Source organism: Herpailurus yagouaroundi, unplaced genomic scaffold, assembly GCF_014898765.1.
Source record: "Herpailurus yagouaroundi ecotype Mexico unplaced genomic scaffold, PumYag 428, whole genome shotgun sequence".
Classification (NCBI taxonomy): Eukaryota; Metazoa; Chordata; class Mammalia; order Carnivora; family Felidae; genus Herpailurus; species Herpailurus yagouaroundi.
In genome coordinates this window covers 4898566-4917209 of record NW_024412645.1, presented here as the reverse complement: position 1 = coordinate 4917209, position 18644 = coordinate 4898566, and the positions used below count along the sequence as shown (strand labels likewise).

The 18644-nt window shown below is 57.8% G+C and overlaps 1 long non-coding RNA gene across 7 annotated transcripts; it reads left to right on the top strand.

Moving 5' to 3' along the window:
• The first annotated feature begins 83 nt into the window (after window positions 1-83).
• Window positions 84-9713, top strand: LOC121022676 (uncharacterized). 7 transcript variants are annotated; one of them, XR_005787047.1, is made up of 6 exons: window positions 85-282; window positions 887-946; window positions 3786-3966; window positions 4605-4764; window positions 6170-7487; window positions 8532-9713. It is a non-coding gene; the product is annotated as an uncharacterized LOC121022676 (long non-coding RNA). The 7 variants fall into 7 exon arrangements; XR_005787046.1 differs by having other exon boundaries at window positions 3783-3966; XR_005787049.1 differs by lacking the exon at window positions 887-946 and having other exon boundaries at window positions 84-282; window positions 3783-4006.
• Window positions 9714-18644: the final 8931 nt, after the last annotated feature.

The window sequence follows — 18644 nt, the reverse complement described above, 5'->3', positions numbered from 1 at the left end:
GGGGGCGGGGGGGGGGGGAAGGCGCGAGCGGGGCGCCGGGGCGCGGGCCGGGGGTGGGGCGCCGCCGCCCGCCAGCCGCTCCCGCATTAAAATTTCATGGGCGCTGCAGCAGCTACAAAGACGACGCCGGCTGCGCTCGGGGGACCAGAGGGAGGGAGGCTGCGGACGAGTGCGGGGAGGAGTTTGCGATGGGAGGTGCTTGCAGGGGCTCCCCCAGTTCTGCGCGGTGAGCCCGGGCACAAAGAGCCCTCTGCACTCGCGCCGCAGGACCGCGGAGCCGAGGTAAGCCGCCGCCCCGCGCTCGCAGCCCTGCCTCCCTAAGCGTCCTGCTCCCGCGCCGGGAACAGCCGAATTCCCCGAGGTCGGGTCGAGGGTGGGTCCCAGGCTCCCGGGCTCCCAGGCAGGGTTCAGGGGGATGGCAAAGGCTGCCCCAAGTGCCCCTGGTCTGCGGGATGAACGGCTTCTGCCGCCCGCACTTGTCCTGGGTGGGGCTTGGGGGACCGAGAGGAAGGATGCGCCGGGAATCTAGCGCGGGTGGGGGTCCGAGGGCGAACAAAGACCCTCCCCACCCCCCCCACCCCCCCGCGGCCAGCAGGGAGCGGGGGACCCGGGACCTTCTGGGCCCGCCAGGTTAGCAGCTAACTGGCCAAGCCTCGGACAGAGCCCGCAGGGGCTCGGAGCTGGGGGTGGGGGCGGGGTGCTTGGGCCCCTCTTCCCTCCTGCCGAGCCCACCGCCCAGAGCCCGCCCCTGCCCCATCGGTGGGACTCCGCTTGCAGCTGCGCGGCGTGCTGGGTGGGTCCAGGGGGATGCGGAAGGCAGGAGAACCGCCTTCCTTGAGAAGAATAATGCCAACGACAAAGATGATGATAATACATCAGTTCACAGCGAGCTTACTTTACGCCAGCCTCTGCTTTGCCCGCATTACCACAACAGTCCCACGAGCAGGTGAGAACCCCATTTTAAAGATGAGGACGCTGAGATCCGGAGAGGGTTAGGTACGCGTCCAAGGTCACGCAGCCAGTGATCTTGCGATCTGGGTATGCAGGAGTCCAAAAGCCCGTGTCCAATCCCCAAACAGGTCTGGGGAGCCCTCAGCCCTCACTAGCCCCCTTTCCACATCTCCTCTCCAGTACCCTCTAGACAGGCTGGAAATCCAAGAGGGGGGGGGTGCGCCAGATCTCCGGCCCTGGGCTGGAGAAATTGCTTCTGGGACTCTGCAGGGAGAGGCCTGGGGCGGGGGCGGGGCGGGGGGGACGGGGTGCGGCGGCTGGATTCCCTACCCTCATCCCGGGCTCCAGACCAGTGGCCGCCGCGCGCAGATTGCTGGCGCGCACAACCCACTGCAGGGCCGCCGCGGGGAAAACGCCCCCACCTGCTGCTGGGGGGGAGGGGGCAGGGGGGCGGGGGCGGGGGGCGGGGGGGGGCGGGGCGGGGAGAGAAAGGCGAGAAACCGTGCGGGAAGAGGCTTTGTTTTTCTCGGTGCCGACCCCAGACGGAGCGCTAACGCGGGCACCTGGGAGCTTAGCGATCGCCTGGGTTCGGTGGGGGTCGGGCGGGGTTGGGGGGGGGAGGTGGGGATGACGGGGAAACCTGAGGACAGCGGTTCTCCGACTTCAGGGGCGTCGCTTCACATATGCAGATGTCCGTGCCACGTGGCCAGGGGATGAGTCAGCAGGACTGGGGTGGGGCTGGGCATCTGGATGTTTACTCAGACCCCTCCTCCCCCTCATCCAGCAGGTGGCCAGACCATCGGTTGAGGGAACAGTACCCCCGACCTCTCTCCCTCCCCCGCCCCCCCCCCCCGGCCCCCTCAGCGCAGAAACATGTCGCAGTCCTGGCAAAATGGTTTCCTCTGGGACACTTTACCAGTGCCTGGCTTAGGGTGGCACTGAACTCAGCTGACTCCGATTAATTTCCCGTTGAAAGAATTCTACGGGTAGCATCCCCTATACCCCTCCGCACCGGCCTGTTATTATTTGACCACCCTGGCCACCGAGGAAGGTTCAGAAACGCACCCTGCATCCTTCTTGCTGCATTTTGGGGTCTGTCCCCCCACTCTTTCACGGAGGAGAGAGCTGGTCTTCAGAGGCCCCCCCCCCCCCCAAAGGAACCATAACTCCTTACGCGAGCTTTAGAAGAGCCACCCTCTGTGCCCGCATTCAAAGCGAGAATTTTATAATTTTTGGCGATTTTTAAAAGGAATCAAGAAGTTCAACAAAATGGATGATCATTGTAGAAGGTTGGAAAAGACAAACGTGTTCTACTCATCCTCTGCTGTTGGACCCGCCAGGCGTTTCCACTTCCTTCCTGCCTCCCTTCCTCCTTCCCTTTCTTTTTCTTTCTTTCTTTCTTTCTTTTTTTCAACTTCATTTTTTAAGGCCCCTTCTCTGGATCTGATCTGTGCTTCCGCTCAGGACAGGATTATGCTCTTTGAATTTATCACCCATCCAGAGGGTGTGGTGTGGTGGAAAGAGAAGGGGTTGAGAGTTACACCGCGTGAATCCTTCTCCCCACCTACTTTTTAGGTCAGCTTCAGCCAGGAAGCCATTTCCCTCCTCTGAGCCCCAGTCCCCTCATCCGTAGAGTGGGAATCAGAATCCCTGCCTTCAAAGACCGTCGTGAGGCTGTGAGGCAGTATGTGTAAAAGTGCCTGCAGCCTGTAGGTGTTGAATAAAGGTATTACTGCTTAGTCTGCCCACTGTGTACCTGCTGGGGACACTTCAGTGGCCCCTGAATCTTGCGTTGACACCCAGTTATTTGCTTTTATTTGTGTTGCGGCTGTTGGTTCCTCTCCTGGGTGACCCTTGGGCTGTTTGAGTTGGGCGGGGGGGGGAGGGTGTTTCTGGAGCCCTGGGTCCATTGTGCAAGTTCAATGGGCTGGTGAATAACTTATAGCCTAGCCCTTTGTTCCCAAGGGGATCCTTCCTCTTGTCTCTGAGGCCTGGCTCATCTGTCAGCTGGAGCTCTGTGGAACAATAGCCAGAGAGACACAGGGGCAGAGGCAAAGGGCAGCTGAGAGTGACATCTGTCTCTGTACTCCTCTCCAGGCTGATCAGATCAGATGAAACAGGTGTCCCCTCCCCCCTTGTGGTCCGGGTGGGGCCCTGTGGAAGCTGGATGAGTCATGGAGGGGAGGGGGAGTCAGAGTCAGTGTGTACTCCAAGGGATGGACTAGATAACCAACGCCTCGACAATTTAGTGGCCATTTGCCAAGGTTCTTGCTGGGCACCGCCTCCTGGAGACCCCGCGAAAAGCCTGGGAACTGGGCTTCCCAGTTGGAAGGAGAGTCAGGACTGGCCCCTGGGTCTCGGCTGACCCTGAAACGTGTGTTTATAACTACTCCACCTCCTCTCCTAAATGTCAGCCTAATCAGTTGCCTCTCGAAGCCACTGGAATGAAATGACCCGAGATGGTATAGCGATCATGGACCAGGTACCCCCCAGTAGTGCTGTCCATGGTGTTGCGGTTCACACATACCTCCCTCCGGCCTTTCCCCATATAATCCCCGCCCCGTATTTGAACGCAAGCCTTCTGCCGCTTTGGGGTTCAACAAGCCTGTTGAGAATCCAACTGCGCTCCTTCCCAGAGCTGGGCGATGTTGGAGAAAGGCACTTGACTCCGAACCTCAGTTTCCTCGTCTGTAAAATGGGGACAGTGAAACCCAGTTTATTCTTTCGGCAGGCAGGAAACTAACATTTAGTTTAACCTAACCTGTAAACTAACATTTAGTTTATCATCTTTCTCCTTCTTTGGCTCTTCCCTCCCTCCCCCCTCCCCCCAGCAGCTCAGGGGCTCCCTTGTTTGAGGAAGAGTTGAAATTCGAATTTCGGAGCTTCTCTTTTGTGTATGCCCTGCTTGCATCTGTCCAGAAGCCGGGCTTTCTGCTGCTCCACAGACGCCTCTGTTTCCCTCGGTTCGTCTCCTGCGCATCTCGTTATTCCTGGGAGGTTCCTGCTGTTTTGTGGGTACTCACTCATCCAGAGCAATTTAGGCCAACATCTCCCCGTATGCCAGCTCTCCGAGCAGCTATTTTATTCCAGAGTCAGGGAAAAAAAAAAAAAGCCCAAATCCGGAGGGACCCTAAAATGCAACCAAATGCAGATTTCCCTGGCAGCTGTTTCTCCGTTGCCAGGAACGGCACAGAGTTTCGGGGGAAAAAATAACCCACCGATGGTGTTAATGAGCCGTGTGTGCAAAGGGAGTACTAACAGCATAAGAAAATAATAGAATGCTTGCTAACAGGTAAGTATTTATCGTCCCAGGTAATCCTCACGGCGGCCTTGTAAGGTGGGCACCATTATTATCTCCATTTTGTGGATAAGAAGACAGGCCCAGAGGGGTGGTGCACTTCCCCAGTGCGGCCCAGCAGGATGGAACCCCGGGCCGGGAAGCCCTTGTCCTGTCCAGTGCATCACGATGGTTTGCTACCACGATACCTCCCGGTTTCCTGTTTTGCTTCTGACCTGAGGAGATCAGTTTTGGTAAATGCTGCGCTTTTAGAACAGGACCCTGGCATCTATTTTCCAACATACTTGTGGGTGCATATTTATTCCCCTACCCTCCTCTCTCTCTCTCTCTCTCTCTCTCTCTCTCTCTCTGACAGCTGGGGGCACCTCCCTGCCCACCCACGTGGCTCCAGACGTGTCTACGTGCCTACCATGACCCTGACCGCGTCAAAGGAGTAACCAACGTGACCCTGGGATAATAGACACCGGCTTCATGCTATGAAGTCCATCTGTGTGGAAAGCCCCAGAATCTCAGAGGTAGGAGGGACCTCTAGAATCTTCTGGGGCCCAACCCCTGCAATCAAAGCTTCCCTGGTGGGGCCCCTGACCTTGGCTTGAAGTGGGGGGTTGTGTGGGCCAGCGGGAGCTGAGACACCGGGGCCCTGGGGCCCACCATGGGAGAATCGGACTCTTCTCGATTCTTATTCTCTGTGGTTACCTCTCAAGGAGTATTGAAAAACTAGCATTATTGGATTACAATTTCCATACAATAAAACGCACCCACTTAAAGCCTGTATCTCAATGTGTTTTGCCAAATGTAGACACTTGTGTAACCATCACTACAATCAACATCTGGAACATTCTCATCACCCCAAAATGTTCCCCTGTGTCCCTTTCCTGTACGTCAATCCCCTCGCAGCCCCAGCCCCAGCCCCAGCCCCAGTCCCAGGGAACCACCGATCCGCTTTCTAGGCCTATAAACTAGACTTGTTTTCTCTAAAGTTCCATTAATATGGAATCTTTGGTGTTCGGCCTTCTTTTGCTCAGGGTAAGGTTTTGAGTTCATACTTGTTATTGTATGGATCAGTAATTCAATCCTTTTTTTGGGTCTGACCTTATGGAGACGTGGCTTAAATGGCATAGAACTCCTCTCAGGTGCACGGTTCGATGATTTTTCGTAAAGTTACCAAGTCGAGCAGCCCCTGTTGTCAACCTGTTTTGGGCTATTTCCGTTGCCCCCGTAAGTTTCCCCCACACCCCCTTACTAACGTCTGCCGTCCCACTTTGGATTCCAGACGACCACGAGTCTACTGTCTGTCTCTGTAAGTTTGTCTGTTCTGGACATTTCATAAAAATGGAGCCAACCGGCACGCGGTCTCTTGTGCCCGGCTTTTTTCACAACGTGGTATGTTTTCAAGGTTTGTAGTACACAGCAGTCATTTGTTCCTGTCGACTGATGAGTAGGTTTCATTATAAGAATGTACGAGCGTTCATTTATCCTTCCACCAAGATGGGATTTTGATTTGATCTGTGTTACCTACCTGGGGTATACGCACCCCCACCCCGGGAGGCATATCATGCCGCGGGACAGAGATGGCCCGTATTTCTGGGACATCAGCGTTAGGCAAAGATTTGAGTACATGGTGAAAATGGTTTTTGGAGCACTCATGGCGTGCCAGGCACTGGCTAAACCTCTGAGGATAATTCATGTTGAGTCACACATCGGGTGCGTGGGGCTGGGGAGCCATGGTCTCACCTGGTTCATCTCACCTTCACGCCCTCGCCTTCCTTTCTGCCCTCCTGGCGAGCTTTCGGCTTGACCCAGGGGCTGAAGTTTCCCTTGAAACCTTCATTGCCATGTTGACATCAGGGTCCGCAGGGCCAGGGGAAGGGCCTCTGTGTCAAGCGATGCTCCCTTGAGCAGCCTGGGGTCTACTTACAGCATCCAGCAAGCTCCTGGGAGAGAGGGAAGAGAAAGGGAGGAGAGAAAGGGGATTTCCGGATTCTTCCTGAACATTCGTGACCACCCTGGGCAGCAGCCTGACAGATAAGTATTCCAACTTACCAGTGCCGCCCCCTCCCCCCACTGCCCCCCCTGCCCTCCCTAGGTCCGTGCACGAAAGCGTAGAATCTCTCACAATCCTGTGGGAGGGAAATTGGCGAGGCCACTTTTCAACCCCTCCGCGTCACAGACCAAGCCCTTGTCCCCATTATATGGGGCCCCAGACAGGGGCGTTTCCACTCCGCTTTTTGGCACGGAAGCCAGCATTTTGTCAGTTCCGCCGTGAGGACCTTCTGTAGGCTGGAGTTTGGCGACCTCCTCTTGAGTCCCCGTCGATCTGGTGTCAGAAGGAGTCAGAAGGAGACTGGGGACTCCGGGCGGCTCTTGTCAGTTCCGGCCCTTTGTCATCACTTTTGTGAGACTTGGCCAGGGCCCCCTTTACCTGGCAGTTGGGCGGGGAGGCCGACACCGTGGTGATGGGCCACGTTCTCCTCTCCGGGTCTGGACCCGTGTCCCGAGTCTCAGGTGCCTGTAGAGAGCGCTGGGCACACACTGAGCCGTCCCCTGACTCTCCCGGCACGGGTGTGCCAGCTGATGAAGATAGCTTAGCTGTCACCAGGAGCAAAACCCGGGACATGATTCTGGGTCAGGGTTAGCGGGCCGACGGGGACAGATGGCACAAAAATAACTGAGGGTGAGCTGTAGCCCCCTCCCCCCTCCCATTTCCTGTCCACTGCCTCAGACTGTGGGTTAGTATTGTGCACTCTGGGTGAACGCAGGGCTGGAAGGATCCCAAGGCTCAGAGAGAGAGAGAGAGAGAGAGAGAGAGAGAGCGGGGCAGGCTTCCCGTGGCTACACAAGATGGCAGAGCTGAATCCGACCTTTGGATCCCTGACTCTGGTCCCTGCCTCCACTCGGCTGTTGCCAAGCTGACCTTGCCTTACTTTGTCCTGGGTCCCCTTCTGCTGTTGCTGGGGAACAGGGAGGTGGGTGAAGGACCCCCCCCCTCTTATCCCGAGGACATTCTGGGGTGGGAGGAAGGGAGGTGGAAGGGGGATATGCCTGGGCCCAGCCTCCCTGGCTCTGGGGGCCTTCTCGTGAGCAGAGAGTTCTGGCCAGTTCGGGCGTGGGGAGGGGGCCTGGGTGCAGTTTCCTCCTGCAGCGTGGTGGGCTTTTTTGTCTTCCAGGATGGGATCTACACGGAGGAGGAGCCGGGAGCTGGGCCTGGACTGCCAACATGTTGTCTGGGTGCAGCCAGGTAAGCCTGGGTACGCATGGGGGGAAGGAGGTTGCGCTGAAGTTAGTTTTATGGGGGATGATTGTCCCCCTAGCCGGGCCCCTCCCCAGACCCAGGGTCTGGCCAGAACACTCGTGCTCATGAGCAGAAGGCCCAGGAGCCGGGTGGCTGGAAGGCTTGCTCTGGGTGGGGGCATGTGGGGCCCAAACAAGACCACTATGGGCGCGTTATGGCAGATTTCAGTACGTTCCTTCATTCAGTATAAACACGGACTGAGCATCATCTCCAGGCTAGACCCCGAGAATCCAGACCTTCACCCTCTCAGACCTTCCCTGAGAAGGTTCCACCCTCTCAGACCTTCACACAAGAACATGCTTTATCACGGTCTCGGCGAGGGAGTGAGCTCCCCATCCAGGGAGGGGTGTGTGTGTGTGTGTGTGTGTGTGTGTGTGTACTGGGGGAGGGTGGTACAGGGGTTCTGTCAGCGGAATGTTGTAAAGGGAATCCCAGCCTCCCGGGGACCTTGAAGGCTCTTTCTGCCCACCTGAACCCTTGTGCTTTTCCTACCCATGATGCCCTTGGCCTTGCTCTGGGCTCCTACTATTGCTTTTCTGTTCCCTGAGCCAGTCCTGGCAGGGTAGGGAAACTCTATTCCTGAGTTTCTCCTAAAAGTCAACAGTGCCTACGGGGTGCCTGGGTGGCTCAGTTGGTTGAGCGTCCGACTTTGGCTCAGGTCATGATCTCGAAGTTCGTGAGTTCGAGCCCCGCGTCAGGCTCTGTGCTGACAGCTCAGAGCCTGGAGCCTGCTTTGGATTCTGTGTCTCCCTCTCTCTCTGCCCCTCCCCTGCTTGCTCTCTCTCTCTCACTCTCAAAAGTAAATAAACATTAAAAAAAACCCCAAAAGTCATCAGTGTCTAAAACCCCTACCCCCACCCTGTCTAGGGAGGCTGGGAGGTCTCTAAAGGTGCACCCCCCACCCCGCTCAGATGTGGGATTATGTTGGGGGATGCGGGGTGCGGGGGATAGAGGCCGTGCTCACACCCTAACTCGCTGCATTTCCCCCAGGTGGCTCAGCCCGGCCCCGTCTCCAGGACTCCTGCCTGGTCTTCCCTTTGGAGCCCTGGTGACTCTGGACTCTGGCCACAGTGACGCAGGGAGCAGCCTTTGGTGGTTTTCTCGGACTCTGGACAAGTCCCCAAAGCCGTCATCCTTCCACTGAGATAAAGGCCCCTCCTGGCTGGCGCCCGGCTGAGGACAGGCCGTAGCTCCGGAGGACAGCCCGAGGGAGGGGTGTGAGGGAGCCTGGCTGCCCACTGCCCCTCTGTGTCCCACCTGGACCCCGCCTGTTGGGCCTTGCCGTCTGGGCCTGGAGGCTGCTTCTCGACCCCGTGCCGACTCGATTCCTCTCTGTGGCCCTGCCGGTGGCCAGCCGGAGCCCCGCCTGGGCCAGGGCCCCACTGACTGCACCCTGGCCACAGCTGGACGCTACAGGATGGTGCAGGGACACAGGGATGGGCGTCGGGGTGGAGCTGCAGGGAGGACAGACCGCTTTGTGGGCTCCGTCAGCTGGAGTCCGTCTTGCGTCCTTTGCCTTGAGTGGTTCTCATTTTTGTGGGTGCTCTTTGGATGAGGCTTTTCTGCGCTTCTCCTCTGCCTCACGGTCGCAGGGAGGAGGCCGGCAGGGTCTGGGAGGAGCCTGGGGCCTTCCCCCCCGGTGTTGTTGAGGTCTTGGAGGGGGGCAGTTGGAAGGGCAGAAGGTGCCCGATCCCGAAAGGGGAGGGTTTGCAAGAGACGAGGAGGCCCAGGCCAGGAGGGAGACGACAAACTGAGCCTTATTCCCACCATCCAAAGGGCCCGGGCTGGATCCAGCCTTGTCCCCAGGCTTGAGGGGTCGGGTCAGCCCGGCCTGATGTCAGACCCCCTGTTTGCTGTTGCACTCGTCTTTCATTCTGTCCTGGGGGGGCAAAGGCAGGCAGGGCGGGCCCCACGCACATGCGGCCCCCCTCTCCCCCCCCATCAAAGGCTTACCTCCATAAGCATCTCTCCATTCTCCCCTCGTTCCGGCCCCTCTGGAGGGGACGGTCTGATGCCTGCACAGGAGCGGCCCGTGGCCTTCCATAGGCAAGCTTCAAATCTGGGAGGGCTTTTCCCCGGGTGGAGAGGGGGCCTGTGTTAGCTCGAGCCCCTGTGACAGAATAGCGCAGCCTGGGCGGGGCGGGGCTCAAACAGCAGAAACGTGTTTTCTTATAGTTGTGGCAGCTAGAAAGCCAAGATCAAGGTGCCAGGGTTGGCTTCTCCTGAGGCCTCTCTCCTTGGCTTGCAGATGGCCACCTTCTCGCTGTGTCCTCACGTGGCCTTTTCTCTGTGCACATGTACGGGGTGGGTAGGGGGGGAGCGGAGTGAGGCAGAGGGACAGATGTGGGGTCACTTCCTCTTTTTATAAGGAGGCTGGTCCTATCTTATTAGGGTCCCATGCTTATTGGCTTGTTGAACCTTAATGTCCTCGGTAAAAGCCCCATCTCCAAATATGGCTACACTGGGGGTAGCCATATGGCTTCAACCTGCGAATTTGGGGAGGGGGACACGGTCCAGTCCATACAGGTAGTCACGGCAAATGCGGAAAGCGGGAGCCATCTTCCTTCTGGCATCCCCAGCGCCACGGGGTGGGGAGCGGGGGGCAGGGACAGAGTGCAAGGGGCACCAGGCTGGATGGTCCCCGTGCCTTGGGGACACATGGAACTGGGTGGACCAGGGCAGCGAGAGGGAGTCCCAGGAGAAGGAGGGCCTTGGAAGAGCCTGGGCTGCATCTCTGCCACTTAACCTTGGGCACGTGACCTCATCTTTGCGAGTCCGATGTCCACTCTGAAACCCCCGCCATCCGCCCCCCCGGGGCGGGGGGGCGGGGGCGGCGTGCGGGGAGGGTTCAGTGTAGGCCCCTGCCTGCCCAGGGCTGGGCTCCTGGCTGGTTGCTCACGATACACTCCCATGGCTTTCGGGGTTTAGATTTAGGGCTTGTGGAGTTTTGGTGCCCTGGAGGTGCCAACCCAGCATCTTCTGACCCAGGAGCACTTCTGTGTGACTGGCCCTTCCCCTGCCGTCCATCTCGAATCAGCTTGGGGAAGTGGCTGCACTGCATGGCCTTCGGAGTAGCTCCGAATGCCTCCCGGGGTATCCTCTTATCAGGATTGAGCACCTACTCTGGGCCTTTTTCTGTGCTGGTCACTTGCGGGGGCGGGGGGGGGGGGGCGCCATATAGGTGAAGCTCTGGCCGTGATTGAAACCTTCAGGATCGCACGGCCACGCAATTGGAATTGGGAGAATCGGAGAACGGGGCAGAGGACAGTCCACTGAGGCACGGGTTCTGAGTGCTTGGGGGGATGGGGGTGGGAGTAAGATGGCAGAATGACTTGCACAGACTTCCCAGCAAGGCTGAACCAACCAGGGCCTTGAAGGATGAGAAAGATGTGGCTCAGCTGACCGGTTCCAGGTCCCTGGAAGAGATTCCCAAAGTCAGTCCTAGGAGATCCCATTGCTCGCTCTCTCTCTCTCCCTGTCTCTCTTTTTTAAAGTGAGTTCAAGTGCAACAGGTTTCTAGAATGCAGGACTTATCAGAGCCTTGCAAGCGCTGATGGGAATTGTGAGTCCTCAAGGGCAGACAGGACTCTGTGTCCTCCCCGTTTATGGCAACAGAACCCTTTTCTTATGGAGCATCGTTTAAGACTGAGGGGGCAGGAGGCTGGGGCTCTTGGGGCTCAGAATGGGGACACCACAGCGAGGATAGGAGATGATCTCGCTCGGCACACTCAGGGGCTCCGTAGGACCAGCTGGAAAGGCAGCAGACAGGAGGGGCGGGGGAGTGGGAACTGGGTTCCAGGAGTCAGGTGAGCTCTATGGAGTTTTGGTCCGGAGGGAGATGGCAGGGGGGGAGGGCAGCCCGGTGGCTGGGGTGGCCGGCATCCTGGCAGGTGGTGGAGGCTGTGCCCACCAGACGTGGTGCCTCTGGACTTAATGCCACTGGGAAGACGCTGGTGTGTGCGTGCCTGAGTGTGACAGAATCCAGCCTTCTGGGAAGGGGCTGACCGGAACCAGGCAGGGGTTTCCAGCTAGGACGAGCAGGTTCTATTTTCGGGGGACCGGACTGTGCTGAGGGAGGAGGCCCGCGGCCAAGCAAATCGGGAAGCCAAATGCTTTGGGGCAGGGTTCGCGGGATGGGCTCGAGTGTGGTAGTGCTGAGGAGCTTGGAGGCGGGCCCCTGCCCTGGTCAGGCCCAGCTCGCTGGCTGGTGGGGGGGGGGGGGGGGGGGGGGCGCGGGAGGCCTCTGGAGCTGCAGCCGAGCGGCCGGGGCTGTGATGCATGGTGTGATTAACCTACTAACCCAGGGCTCGGCCGGGACGCTGTGGCGTGTGACGAGGTGCCTGGCCTTCTGCCAACCAACTAACCCACTAACCAGGCCCGAGCATGCCCTACTAACCCCCCGCAGCCCGACCCTACTAACCTGGCAGCTCATGGGCCTTCCAAGGGGCTGGGACGTGGGGGCAGACGACGCTCCAGAAGGCCCTGCCCAGTGGCCTGGGATCTCTGTGCAGACCCGCATTCCGGGACGGGGCATGCAAACAGGACTCGCCAACTCTGCCATTTCCTGCTGAGCCATTTTGAGCAAGCCACCTCACCTCTCTGAACCCCTTTCCTCAGCAGCACAATGGGAGTACTGATTTTCACCTCAAAGGCTGCAGCGAGGATTCCCAGGAATGTAAAAATTGTTGAGACGTGGCAGATGTTTAAAAAATATATAGGGGGCGGGGGCGGGGGGCGTGGAGAGACCAGAAAACCCGACTGATCATATCCCCTGCCTAGGCCCTGGTCCCTCTGGGGAGTTCTGCACACAGACCCCCCCTGCCTGGGGCCAGACTTTCGCTTTGAACCCTGTCTCTTCCCCACATTCTTCCTCCTTCTCAGCTTTCTTTCCGTAGGCAGCTCTTTTGTTCGATTACTAACCTGTCTAACCCGGGGGGGGGGGGCCTCAACTGCACCCCGACCGCCCCTTAACCGACTAACGGACCTGTGTGTGTTCTTCCTTTTCTCCTAGTGACTCCTGTGTGTGTCTGCTGAGGTGCCCCCGTCCGCTGGTGCTGTGCTCTGACTTACTAACCCGGCCCCTACTAACCTGGTTTTCTCTTCTTACTAACCCCAGCCCTGCCGAGCTCTGGGTGCCCCTCCTTTCGGCAAGCAGAGGTCCTGGGGCTGGTCCTGCAGACAGGTGCCCCACTTTGCCGCCCCAAGTGGCTGGGAGTTTGGAGTCCACTGGGTCAGGTCTACGGCAGGGGACAACCCTATTCAGCCACGCGAGTGGCCCAGGGGACGAGGCGGTCATGGAGAGATGGGAGGCTGGCCTCTGAGCAAGAGAGAGCGTCTCTCTGCGCAGACGTCTGGTGGCCACTGGGAGTGGGCGGGGCCAGGGAAGCTTCTGGGGTGTGAGTGTGGAGGCCTGCGGGTCTAGAACACGGAGTCCTGGGCTTTTCCCGCCAACAGGCAGAGAGATGGGGCCTGTGTAGCCCTCTTGGGAGGGAAGTGAGGACAGACTTCTCCCCCCCTGGAAAGCACCAGGCGGAGGCACTGTCCTGCACCGGAAGTCAGTGGGGGTGCGTGTCAGAAGTCAGCGAAGGGGGCGGGGCCCACACCGGAAGTCAGGAAGCTGAGCCTTCCCCTACACAGGAAGTCAACGAAAGGGGCCTTTCCCGCACTGGGAATCCCTGAGTAGAGCGTTCAGTACGCGAAGTCGGCCAGAGGGGCGTTTGTCACGCCGGAAGTCAGTGAGAGGGACGGCCCACCTTATCACCAGGCATGAGAGGGAATGACCAAGAGATCAGCGAAAAGGGCCTTTCCTACAAGGGCAGTTGGCTGGAGGGGGCCCTTCCCCTCTCTGAAGCTGGGTTGGATGTGGGCCAGCCGGAGGTAGCCGTGGGCCATTGTTTCACACCGGAAGTCATGGAGGAGTGTGTCCACGCCAGCGAATTTGAGAAGGCAGGGAAGAAAACAAATCTGCCCTGGGTTCGGGGTGCACAGGAAGAGGAAATGGGAAGCAAGACGTGAACCCCAGGGTCCCGCAAGGTCCTGCCGTCCCTCAGGCCAGCCAGAAGTTCATCCCGGGCTCCCTGTCATATTGCCACCCATGCCCCTGCCCCGGCTTGCCTTCCCCAGAGCCCGCCAGCCGCTAAAGCCAGGGCCACACCTGGGGGTGATTTTATGCCTCACCTCCAGTAGGCACCTTGGTCTGTCTCTTTGGGCTAATCTCTGGCGCCTTTGCACTAACTCTTGCTCTCACCCAGCTAATCCCTGCCTCGCCCTGGCTGCCCGGCGGGGGTGGGGGTGGGTGGGGGAGAGGGTTGCCCACTAACAGCCAACCCTGCCCCTCTGGGGCCTCCAGGCTCCTGGCCTGGCTCTGACCGGCTCTTAATTAACCTCTCCTTCACCTTGACTAACTCCTGCCCTCCTGGTCTGTTCCTTTCAGCGGAAACTAACGGCTTGTGGATTTCTTCCTGACTAACAACAGGTCTAACACTCCTTGTTACTGTTACTATTAACAGCTTGGATGTCGGCATGGCTGGGATGGGGCTAACACAGGTTTGGAACTTGACTAACCCAGGGGGAGGTGTAGCTAGCAGTGCTGGGCTTGGTGTCTGTGCTGGTCAGAGCAATATGTAGTTCAGGAGAGGTCGAAGGACTCTGAAGGAGGTTCTAGGGCTGGGGTGTGGCTCAGGTGATGGCGGAGTGGTACCCACTGAGGGTAGGGTCAGAAGCAAATCAGCCTTCCAGGGTTTTAGCCACTGGACCTCTCCTGCCAACCTCTAACAATCTGCATTTGGGTTTCGGTTCTTTTAAATAGCCTTATAGCTGCCATAGTCCAAACGGGTGGATTCAGCTCTAGTGAACTTCAAAGTACCTGTCCAGTCCATACAGAGGATATGCCATTATGCATGGAATGATCGGTCACCAGGCCAGGGCTCCACTTGAGGCCTTGATCTGGGGGCATTAGAGTTTTAGAAGTGCCAGGACATAAAGCTTTAGATGTGAGTATTCAGAAGGGTTCAAATTCCATCACCCACTTAACACCTTAGTGTAAATTAGTCCAGGGTCGTCGTCTTCTGTCTTTTATGCAGTGTAGCTGCACTGAGATATGATTTTGGCTGGAAAGGAGCTTGGATTGCTTCAGGGCTGGGGGGGGGGGCCCTTTGGAACCGGAGACGGGGAGCCCCGGGGCCCGGGGCCCCGGGGGGGGGGGTAAACGCCAGCATCCGGTGGAGATGGGACCATTTTGCTGATCCGGTCTGGTAGTCAAGTTCTGTGGGAGAGGGCAGCTCATGGCTGACTTGGAGGGTTGGGTCAGCTCAGGCACGGGGTCAGAGGCTGGCCTCGAGACTTGCAGGCAGGTTGCTTGGGTTATGGGACACTGGCCTGGGGCCAAGAGCCTGTCTGACAGCCATGGGCTCAGCGCTAAGCTAGTGGAGCCAGCAGTGGGGAGGAAGCACCTCCCTGCTGCCCTCTAGTGGCCGCCTCCCCCCCCCATTTTACTCGAAGCAGGAAGTTCAGGCACCTGGCGTTCTGGAATTTCTCTTTATTCGACTACAAAGATCTGTTGTTGCTGAGGACCTACCGTGTCCCCAGCAGTGCTCTGGGTCCTGGGACCCACCTACGGGCCCTTCCGTCCGGTGCTTGTATCGCTCACTGGGGAGGTTGGAGAAGTTACCGGGTAATGTGACCGGCGCTGTGATGGGGGGCGGGGCTGTGGAAGAAGCACCCAGGAGGCAAGCAAGGATGCTGTGCACCCAGTCCGTGGCAGGCTAGGTGCTCGGCGTTGGGGAGGAGCGCTGATGAAACCATCCCCGCTTCAGGATATTTCGTGCGGGTGTATAGCGGGGGCGGGGGGTAGAGTGGAGTGTAGGCAGTCCCAGCAGGCTTTCTGAAGAGGGAGGCACCTAAGCGGAGCCCTGGTTGGATGTGGTGGGGATGAGTTCCGGGTAGGAGGAATGGCAGACGCAAAGTTCTGGGGGGAAATCAGAGAGGATCGAGGAGGTTCTGGAAGGTTCATGGGGGATGTAGCAGGAGGCAGATGGGAAATGGACAAGTACCAGGCCGTGTTGCCAAGGAGATTGGGGGTTGCCCTAAGGGCAATGGGGAGCTATGGATGTGACCTCAGGAGGGGAGGAGTTGCATTTGGCTTTTAGGCTGGCAGCTTGGCTATTTCAGCCCAGATGGGATGTATGCGGCTCCTGGAGAGGATCCGAGGGGATGTGCTCACGGGCTGCAAGTCAACAGGAGACCCTCACTTGTCCTGTGTGGCTGCAAGGGGGACACGCACGTGTGGAGTAAGCTTCTGAGAGGCTGATCCTGGTTCCAGCGAAGGAAACGTGGTGTGGCGGGTAACACATCTTGTGGAGGCAGAAGGATAGGGACTAGGCCACCTTGGAGACTGAGACTTTGAGACTCTCACTGGCAGTGAGAGTCCAGGATTCCGCGCGCGAGTGTGCGTGCGTGTGCATGCGATTGCGCATGCGTCCCCAGTAGGCGCGCTCTGTGTACCTCCCGACCCGGCCCTCTGATGGTCACTCTGGCGCGAGGTCCACTGAACATCAAGCTTGTGAGGAGCAGGACATTTTGAGCTGGGGGTTAGCGGCATACTGAGCTCAGGGGGTGCCCGGGGTGGGTACTGGTCCCATCTCAACAAGGGATCCCAAAGGCCCTTCCTGAGAGTCTATCCAGGGACCCGTTGTTTTGCTTTGAGCAGAGAAGACGTTTTCCACGTGGGGTTGCTGAATGTGGGGGTAGATAGCCTGCTACAGATTAAAGACCGGAGTTTTACCTGGATCCAGCAATGGAGGGTGAACTTGGCTTTTTGTTTTTACCCACGACCGTGGCTTCTGTGTACACACCATTTTGATATTAAAAGCCACCTTACACCCAAAGGGTGGCTGCTGCTTAAGAGACAGGAGGGCTGCCTGCCTGGTTCGGGGGGAGGACGGGGAGCCAGGGGCACTTTGGAGGAAATGAAGTGGGTTCTCAGCCTTGTCTCGAGACTGCGACTTTAGAAATCAAAACAGAAGGACATTTATCTTGATTTTTCATGGGGGGGAAATACAACAGAAAATTTGTCATCTTAACCGTGTTGAGTGTATAATTCGGTGACAGTAAATATATTCGCATTGTTTTTTTTTTTTTCCAACGTTTATTTATTTTTGGGACAGAGAGAGACAGAGCATGAACGGGCGAGGGGCAGAGAGAGAGGGAGACACAGAATCGGAAACAGGCTCCAGGCTCTGAGCCATCAGCCCAGAGCCCGACGCGGGGCTCGAACTCCCGGACCGTGAGATGGTGACCTGGCTGAAGTCGGACGCTTAACCGACTGCGCCACCCAGGCGCCCCTATATTCGCATTGTTGTGCAACCAGCCCCACTGTGGATGTTTAAAAAAATAGCCCCAATCTTTGCCTAGGGCAGTGTGCTTCAGAGAAACTCTGGGGCCTTAGTGCCGGGGAGCTTATATTTCACTGGGAAGGCCAAGAGTTCCCTGGGGACAGAGCAAAAGGGAGAAGGAGTTTAGCGTATGGGCAAAGGCCTGGCAAATTGCCTCTCTCCATCCCAGTGATCATGGCAGACATTGCTAGTCGATCACCCGTCTGTCTTTGGGACACACGAGGGAAGCCTTGAGAGACGGAGAGAAGCAACCAGTTGAGATGACATAGCCATGGCAGTGCAGAGTGTTTCTGTTTCAGGGTCATCGGATCAGCTCTACAGGAGGTGGGGGTACGGATGGGGGGCAGGGCGGGGGGTGGGCACTCCGGAAGAGGTCACAGCCGGAGCCACGAGGTGGAGGCTGGCCTGCACAGCAATGCTCGAGGTGTCATAAGGAGAATCAAGGACTCCCAGGGTTGGCAGAACTGGAGGCCCAGGATGATGAGGGATGGGGGAGGGGCAGAGCCCAATGGTCTTGTAGAAACTCTGGACACGGGGGTGGGGATGAGAGGAGCCTGAAATGGGTGGGGGTGGGGGGGGCAGAAGCAGGGGGCCAGGGGCCAGGATGGCACTCTGGGACTGAGCTTGCACACATGTGCACCCTCCCCCACCTCCTCCCTCCCCCAGAGTTATCAAAACACCCTGTCCCTGGCTTCGGGTTTGAATTCCACGGCTGTCCTGTCTGTGATCTTAAGGACTTGTCTTCTCTCTCTGGGCTTCAGTGTCTTCTGTAAAAGAAACAAGTCCAGGGGTGCTTGGGTGGCTCAGTCGGTTGAGGTCATGATCTCCCGGTACGTGAGTTCGAGCCCCGCATCAGGCTCACTGCTGTCAGCACCCAAGTGGTCAGCACAGAGTCTGCTTCAGGTCCTCTGTCTCTGCCCCTCTGCCGCTTACTCTCTCTCTCAAAAATAAAGAAACCTAGTGCTCACTTCGGCAGCACATAACTAAAAACAAAAACAAAAACAAAACAAAACCAAAAACCATAAAAAAGAAAAAGAAATAAACAAGTCCGCTGAGGGGACCTGTAAGGCTCTTCTGCCCCCAAAGGATTAGAAGATGCCTAACCAGAAGACAACTTTCTCCTACCCCTCCTGGAAGCTTCCAGGCACCCACTGGTCTCTCCTCAGCTCCTTTTTGCTTTCTCTTTCGCCCGCTCTTCACCCAGAAACCATTCACTGGGTCCTTCCTGTACACTGGGAACTGTCCTAGACTCTGGGAAGCCAGGCTTTCTGTCCCTCTAGCACACCTGCCTTGTCCTCCGGAGGGTTTCTGAACTGGCTGCTCCCTTTGCCTGGAACATATGTGTCCCTTTGCTTTCGTTTTGTTTTATTTATTTATTAAAATTTTTCATGTTTATTTATTTTGAGAGAGAGAGAGAGAGAGAGAGAGAGAGAGAGAGAGAACAAGCAGGGAAGGGGCAGAGAGAGGGAGAGAGAGAATCCCCAGAAGGCTCCATGCTATCAGTGCAGAGCCCGACATGGGGCTCGCTCCCACGAACCTCGAGATCATGGTCTGAGCCGCAACCAAGAGTCGGACGCTCAACTGCCCGCGCCGTCCAGGCGCCCCGCCCCCCTCCGCTTTTCACACAGTTGACATCTGTGGGGCTCCTGGGTCTCAGCTGAATGTCACCTCCCCGGAGAAATCTCCCCCTGGACTACTCATCTGTAGTTAC